The sequence below is a fragment of the Terrapene carolina genome, unplaced genomic scaffold (genome assembly GCF_002925995.2).
Source record: "Terrapene carolina triunguis isolate 2854851 unplaced genomic scaffold, T_m_triunguis-2.0 Scaffold232, whole genome shotgun sequence".
NCBI lineage: Eukaryota > Metazoa > Chordata > Testudines > Emydidae > Terrapene > Terrapene triunguis.
The window spans coordinates 9,097,433-9,105,244 of record NW_020664583.1 but is presented as its reverse complement, the minus strand read 5'-3'; the positions used below and the strand labels follow the sequence as shown (position 1 = coordinate 9,105,244).

The 7,812-nt window shown below is 46.9% G+C and overlaps 1 protein-coding gene across 1 annotated transcript in view; it reads left to right on the top strand.

Moving 5' to 3' along the window:
• Nucleotides 1-7,812, top strand: part of WDR82 (WD repeat domain 82) — a 34,919-nt gene that overhangs the window by 3,232 nt on the left and 23,875 nt on the right. The window lies entirely within an intron of this gene.

The following is a 7,812-nucleotide window of genomic DNA, read 5'->3' as shown; positions in this document are numbered from 1 at the left end:
GAGCAGGGGGGGATGATGAGCCGAGCGAGCGGGGGGCTTTATACTTCGGGGGAGGCAAGCAGCGAGTCGGTGGCTGACCTGTTCTACTGATCTTGTCTCTCATAAAAATTGGTCCTTTTTGCTGCTTTTCTCTGGGCTGGGGGTTGTCCCAATGCTGCAAAGAGGGTGGTCCCAATGCTGCAAAGAGGGTGTTCCCAAAAGAAGGTGCTTGCTTCTAACCCCTGAGGCCATCAGTATGTCTGCTCTTCTCTAGTCAGCTCACTTGACAAGTTTGATTGTCCTTGGTCTGGCTCCCATCCCCTCTCCAAGGGTTGCAGCTGTCTGGAGGTGCCTGCCTTCCACGCCTTCCTCATTCACACCTCATTTATTCAACAGGGCAATTGATTACAAAGTGAGGGGAAGATCTTATTCTACTTCTAGCAAAAAGACATTTTTCTTTTACCTTAATTATACTACCTTAGGGGCCCACTACAACATATTACCAAGGTTCAATACTACTGTTTTGGCGGGGCGGCGCTGGGGAAGGAAGGTTTGTTTCCGCAGGGCGGTGCTGGGGATGTGTGTGTTTTGGTGGTGCTGGGGGGTGTGTTTCGGCGGGGCCGGTGAGTTTTGGCCCTCAGCTGTTTTCTTTGGAGTAATATGGCCCTCGCTGCTTTACGAGTTGTGCAGGCCTGGTCTAGATAATACTTAGTCCTGCCTTGAGTGTAGGGGACTGGACTAGATGACCTCTCGAGGTCCCTTCCAGTTCTATGATTGAGTGAATGGAGATGTTTTCAAATACTGAGCAAATATGAATTTAGACAATGAGAATAGAGTCATTTTGATTCATTAACAGAAGTGAATAACATTCATCTTGTAATCTTCCTTGGAGCATGCAGTAGAACATCCATCATGAGAATAAATAACAAATTCACAGAACTCTTGAAAAATGCGCTTTCTGATTTGGTTTAAGACAAAATATATATAAAAAAATAATCAGTTGTAAATTGTGTTTTGGGAACAGAACATCTGTAAATGGAAGACATGAGTCATGTACTATAAGACTCAGATCAAAGTGAGCCAAACCATAATTCCCAAATATAATTATTTCAAGAAAAGGTAAACCTCCTTGTGCACTTACTTAGTATTTCTCAAAAAATGCCTCTTTCTGATGTGGCTTTTCTGCTAATATCAGCAGTGTACCAAAGATAGTGTTTATTGTTATTATAGGGCCCGGAATTGAGCATGGAGCATCACAGAAGACAAAATTTGGTCCCTAATTCGCTCTTTGGATGTGACACGAAAGGGTGACCAAAAGTAGGATGTGGATGGGACAAGGAATGACTAGGGTTACAGATATGGTCATGTTTGCTCAGTTTAAGCATGAGCACCTCTTGGTTGTCTCTGGTGTTTTTAAGATTTTTTTTAAAGAATTTTCTCAAATCATATGCTGTGCATCTTAATGTAGAGGTGAGTTTTTAGGAATTCAATGAGGGAAGGAGTGGAGTCGCATGAATGACCAAAGTAGGCTGCAAGGCATACATAAGTTGGTTAGAGGAAAAAATACACCTCTATGCATCCGAAGAAGTGAGGTTTTTACCCACGAAAGCTTATGCCCAAATAAATCTGTTAGTCTTTAAGGTGCCACCAGACTCCTTGCTGTTTTTGTAGATACAGACTAACACGGCTACCCCCTGATACTTGACCCCCTTGTAGGGGGAGTGGATAAAGAGGGTAATAATAGCAGAGTGGAGGTGTGGGACTGTCCAATAAAATGCTACTCCATATGAGTAGGGAAAGGTGGTGTGTGATTATTTGACAAGAAAACATGATCGTCCCAGTTACTTGGCTGTGCTTTTATTCTGTCAAGGAAATTAAAATGAACTATTGTCACTGCTGTGATTGTTGAATGACATCTCTCTGCATTCTGGTTGTTCTGGTTTGGACTACTTTGTGTGGATTCTTTTTATACTTGTGTTTAGTACAGGGATCTCAAACTCAGATCACCATGAGGGCCATGGGAGGACTAGTACATTGGCCCGAGGGCCGCATCACTGACACTTTTTCATATAAAGAAACAAAAGCCCCCACCTCTGTCCCCGGCCCCGCCCCCACTCCACCACTTCCATGAGACCCTGCCCTGCCTCTTCCCACCCCTTCCCCGGCCCCACCCCAACTCTGCCCCCTCCCTGCCCCTATTCCAACCCCTTCCCCAAATTCCTGCCCCTGTCCTGCCTCTTCTCCACCTCCTCCCCTGAGCGTGTGGCTCCCCGTTCCTCCCCCCCTCCCTCCCGGAAAGCGCTAAGCGCTGTCAAACAGCTGTTTGGCGGCGAGAAGTGCTTGGAGGTAGGCAGAGGAGCGGGGACGCGGCGGGTGACTGGAGCTTGGCGGCCGCAGCAAATAACTCCACAGGCTGCGTGTTTGAGACCCCTGGATTAGTATGTCACTTGGTTTTATGTGTAGTATGTCTTTGCTTTCATACAAATTAAAATGTTACGGTCACCGCCTGTCTGAGCCTAAACTAAGACTATAAGTTCTTTCAAATTCAGGTAAAAATCTAATACCCTAATAACATGGATGGTGTCCACTAGCTTTGAAATCTACATCTTAATTGTACATCCTCCACTAATGCTGGTGCTGATGAGCAGTTACTGTGACTGTCCATGATTGTACTGTTCCTAGTCCCACTTCTACTCCAGGGGGAATTCTGCATCACTGTGCATGCAGAATTCTCTTCCCCCCCCCCCCCCATATAAATGGGCTGCAGAGCTGCTGGCTACCGCTAAGGGCCACTGGACCCAGGAGACACTGCTGTGGGGGGGGGAGGGGGGGAGGAGGAGCTGGAGGGTTCCTGGCAGCTGCAGTTGCCAGCATGCCCTGAAGGAAGGAGATGGCGGTGTGCAGGAAACTCTGTGCAAGCCCAGGACCCAGCATCAGGCTGTTTTTCCCCCTGGGCTCTGGGGAGTAGGGGGTGTGAGTGTCTGAGCCAGGGAGGGCAGTGGCTGGGGGGGGGGGTGGGGGGGCAGAGAAATAGGAACCTGGTTTTCTTAGGGCAGGTGTGTGCAAACTATGGCCCAGGGGGCACATCTGGTCCCCCAGAGGTTTTAATCTGGCCCTCGAGCTCCCGCCAGGGAGCAGGGTCCGGGGCTTTCCCCACTCCGGTGCTCCAGTCGGGGAGCGGGTTCCAGGGCTTGCCAGGAAGCTCCGCACACTGCCCTCACCCCAAGTGCCACCCCTGCAGCTCCCATTGGCTGTGCAGAGCCGCCTGGCCGCGCCTCCGCATAGGAGCCGGAGGAGAAACATGCCGCTGCTTCTGGGAGCTGCTTGAGGTAAATTCTGCCCGGAGCCTGCACCCCTACCCTAGCCCTGATCCTCCTCCTGCCCTCCTAACCCCTCAGTCCCAGCCTGGAGCACCCTCCTGTACCCCCAACCTCTCATACCCAGCCCCACCCCAGAGCCCACCACCACACCCTCACCCCCAATTTGGTGAGCAGTCGTGGCCCGCCATACAATTTCCATACCCAGATGTGGTCCTCGGGCCAAAAAGTTTGCCCATCTCGTCTTAGGGGTTTCTTTAACCCTCTACTTCTGGGGGAATTTTTGTGTTTCTGTATTGTTAAGCATACATGCTGACAGGTACTTTGAAATAAATTACCAAAATAATTGAAATTGGCGTGATTATAAAGTGTTATTTTGATAAATAGATTTTGCAGAATTTTAAAATATTGGGTGTAGATTTTTTTTAATTTTTTGGCACAGAATTCCCCCAGGAGTACACTTCAGATCAGTAGGCAATAGCTTGATGGGACTGGAATGCATCTACATTTGGGTCATTAGTTTGTATCTGTGTCATGTCCTGATGTGGACTTGTTTAGATTAACGTAATTGTGGAAAATCCACAGTTTGATATTGCAGTGCTAAAAGGTAATTAACGTTTTGTCAAAAGAAATGTATCTGGAAGTTTAAGTTGCCTGGTGGTTACAGGATTTTTTTAAAACATGCATATCCACTGTCATTTGTGAATTTGAATGTATGTGCAATTTTAAAGGCATCTATTGATTGTGAGCCACTTTTCTCCTTACTTGTTTTTGTAAAGTGGCCTTGAAGATACGTAATTTGTACATTGCTATATTGGATTATTTCTCTTATCACTAGGCCAAAGTGTGGACTCAAAGCTCTAGAAACTGTGAATGATGGTTGCTGTACCATGGTGAAACTTGACAGCATCAGGCCTGTAGATGAGTTTTTTCCCTACAGTTTTGCCTCCAAGGAGCCAGAAATGCTTCCCCATGCTAATTTTCCCCCTACTGTTACTCACACCTTCTTGTCAACTGTTTGAAATGGGCCCTCCTGATTATCACTACAAAAGTTTTTTTTTCTCTTGCTGATAATAGCCCACCTTAATTGATTAGTGTAGTTAGAGTTGGTATGGCAACACCCATTTTTTCATGCTCTGTGTGTGTGTGTGTGTGTGTGTGTGTGTGTGTGTGTGTAAATAATCTCCCTTTGTATTTTCCACTGCATGCATCTGATGAAGTGGGTTTTAGCCCACGAAAGCTTATGCCCAAATACATTGGTTAGTCTCTAAGGTGCCACAAGTACTCCTCATTCCTTTTAAAGTTGTTATCCCTAATATGTTTTTGAAAATAAGGACAGGATGATTCTCTTACTATGTTGGAACACAGCAATGAGCTTCCTAGCTTTTGCAAATGCCAGGTCTAAACTCACTAAGTTCTACCAGCATTACTGTTGGTGAGGGGATTGCTTTTATTTTAATTGACATACACTACTGCTTTTATCAGCATAACTATTGGTATGAAGTGCTTTATACCTGTGTAGCTTATTTCACTTTGACAGACCTCAGTAAGCTCTACAGGTATATACATTTTCATTTTGGTATAACTGCTTCTACACTAAGATTTTTTTGCAATTTTATGCCAGTATAGTTAAAGCAACAAAGCTTTTAAGGGTCAGCAATATCAAAGTCTCCGAAGGAGATCGTCTCCTTGAAATGTGAGAAATGGCAAGTAATCATGGTAAACAATGTGTCTGCATATTTGCCTGTTCCAATAAATGCACCTAAATGGGGCTATATTAGCCCCTGTCTCGGTTTCTGTTGCATGGCCCAAATGGGTGGACAATTCAAATGATTGATCATTACCTTTGTTGCAGTAGTTTGACTCACAACCCAGCATCCCTGGACGGATACCTCCAAAATTGCTTACAGTTGCCTGAAAGCCATCAGCTTAGCTTACCTATTTTTTTTTACTTAAATTTAAAATTTGAAATTCTTTCAAAACAAATTCATGCTTTAGGATATGGACAAGGTTTTTTGAGATCCAGGTTAGCAAGCACAAGTCAGTGGGTGATCAAGAATGCAGTATCACTTTGAGGTATAAAGGTGCATAGCAATTGAATCTCAAGAATAACCTATATTAATTGGTTTCAGAGTGGTAGCCGTGTTAGTCTGTATCAGCAAAAACAACAAGGAGTCCTTGTGGCACCTTAGAGACTAACAAATTTATTTGCCAACTCTTCTGCATTTCTATTCAAGGGACACCATCATAGGACCTAACCACAGCAGCCACACCATCAGGGTCTCGTTCACCTGCACATCTACCAATGTGATATATGCCATAATGTGCCAGCAAAATGCCCCTCTGCCATGTACATTGGCCAAATGGGACAGTCTCTACGCAAAAGAATAAATGGACACAAATCAGGCATCAAGAATTGTAACATTCAAAAACCAGTAGGAGAGTACTTCAATCTCCCTGGACACTCAATAACAGACTTAAAAGTGACCATTCTTCAACAAAAAACCTTCAAAAACAGACTTCAACGAGAAACTGCAGAACTCGAATTAATTTGCAAACTGGACACCATCAAATTAGGCCTGAATAAAGACTGGGAGTGGATGGGTCACTAAGGCCTTGGCTACACTTGCAGATGTACAGCGCTGTGAGTTAAACCTGACTTCGTGCAGCTGAGTAGGGAAAGCGTTGCAGTCTGTCCACACTGACAGCTGCCCAGTGCACTGTCGTGGCCACATTTGCGGCAATTGCAGCGCTATTGGGAGCGGTGCATTATGGGCAGCTATCCCACAGAGCACCTTTTCCCATTCTGGCGCCGTGGGTTGTGGGAAGGGGGCGTGGGTGCGGGGGATTCTGGGTCCTGTCCCAATGCCTCGTGATGCATCGCTTCGCATCCCAGAAATCCCTTTGTTTCCGTCTGCCATCTTTCAACGGTTTCTGTGCAGCGCGATCTGTCTGCAGGAAATGGAGTCCGAACTGCTGAGGCGTATGCTGACGAGTCTCGCCAGCACGTCACGTTTGGCTGTCGAACTATTCCTTAAGATCCAAAGTGAGAGTGAGGGGTGAGGAGTCCGACGATGCTATCGAGCTGCGTAACGCATATGACACGAAATTGCTTGTGGCATTCGCGGACATGCTCAGCACCGTGGAACACCGTTTTGGGGCTCGGGAAACAAGCACCGAGTGGTGGGATCACATCGTCATGGAAGTCTGGGATGACGAGCAGTGGCTGCAGAACTTTCGGATGAGAAAAGCCACTTTCATGGGACTGTGTGAGGAGCTTTCCCCCACCCTGCAGCGCAAGGACACGAGATTGAGAGCTGCCCTGCCAGTGGAGAAGCGGGTGGCTATTGCAATCTGGAAGCTGGCAACTCCAGACAGCTACTGGTCAGTCGCAAACCAGTTTGGATTGGGGAAAGTCGACCGTTGGAATCGTGTTGATGCAAGTTTGCAAGGCCATTAATCGCATCCTACTCAGAAGAACCGTGACTCTGGGTAACGTTCAGGAAATAGTGGATGGCTTTGCACAAATGGGGTTCCCTAACTGTGGAGGGGCAATAGATGGGACGCACATTCCTATTCTGGCACAACCCCACCTAGGATCTGAGTACGTTAATCGGAAGGGGTATTTCTCTATGGTTCTCCAGGCGCTTGTGGATCACCGTGGGCGTTTCATTGACATTAACACAGGCTGGCCCGGAAAGGTGCATGACGCACGCATCTTTCGGAACACTTGGCTGTTCAGGAAGATGCAGGCCGGGACTTTTTTCCCAGAGCGGAAGATCACGGTAGGGGAAGTTGAAATGCCCATTGTGATCCTTGGAGATTCTGCTTACCCATTAATGCCGTGGCTCATGAAACCCTACACAGGGAGCCTTGACAGCAGCAAGGAATGGTTCAACTACAGGCTGAGCTGGTGCCGAATGACTGTGGAGTGTGCCTTTGGCCGTTTAAAGGGCCGCTGGCGATCTCTGTATGGGAAGCTGGACTTGGCCGAAAACAGCATCCCCGCGGTTATATCCGCGTGCTGTGCCCTCCATAATATTTGTGAAGGGAAGGGTGAAACCTTCACTCAGGCATGGACCTCTGAGGTTCAACACCTGGAGGCTGAATTTGCACAGCCAGAGAGCAGGGCTATTACAGGGGCCCAGTGCAGGGCTGCAAGGATTAGGGATGCCTTGAGGGAGCAATTTGAGGCTGAAAACCAGCAGTGATATCTGGTGCCCTGCATGGGAGTGAAGTGCAATAGTTCCAATCTTTAGGAATCAGTGTCTGCTAAGCAGACTTGCAGTGCCTGTTTCTTTCCTGGGCTAAGGAGTCTTTTACTTTATGGAATAATAAAGAATGTTTTCAAAGCCAAAAAATCCATTTATTGAAAAGAAACAAGGGGGTGGAGTGGGGAACAGTACAATCACAGATTCGCATATGTCCTGTCTGGTGTGCTGTGTAGTGAGTGCTGCACTTCAGGACAGCTATACTGCATGGTGATGGGGGTTGAGTGCAGAGGGTAAGGGTCGTG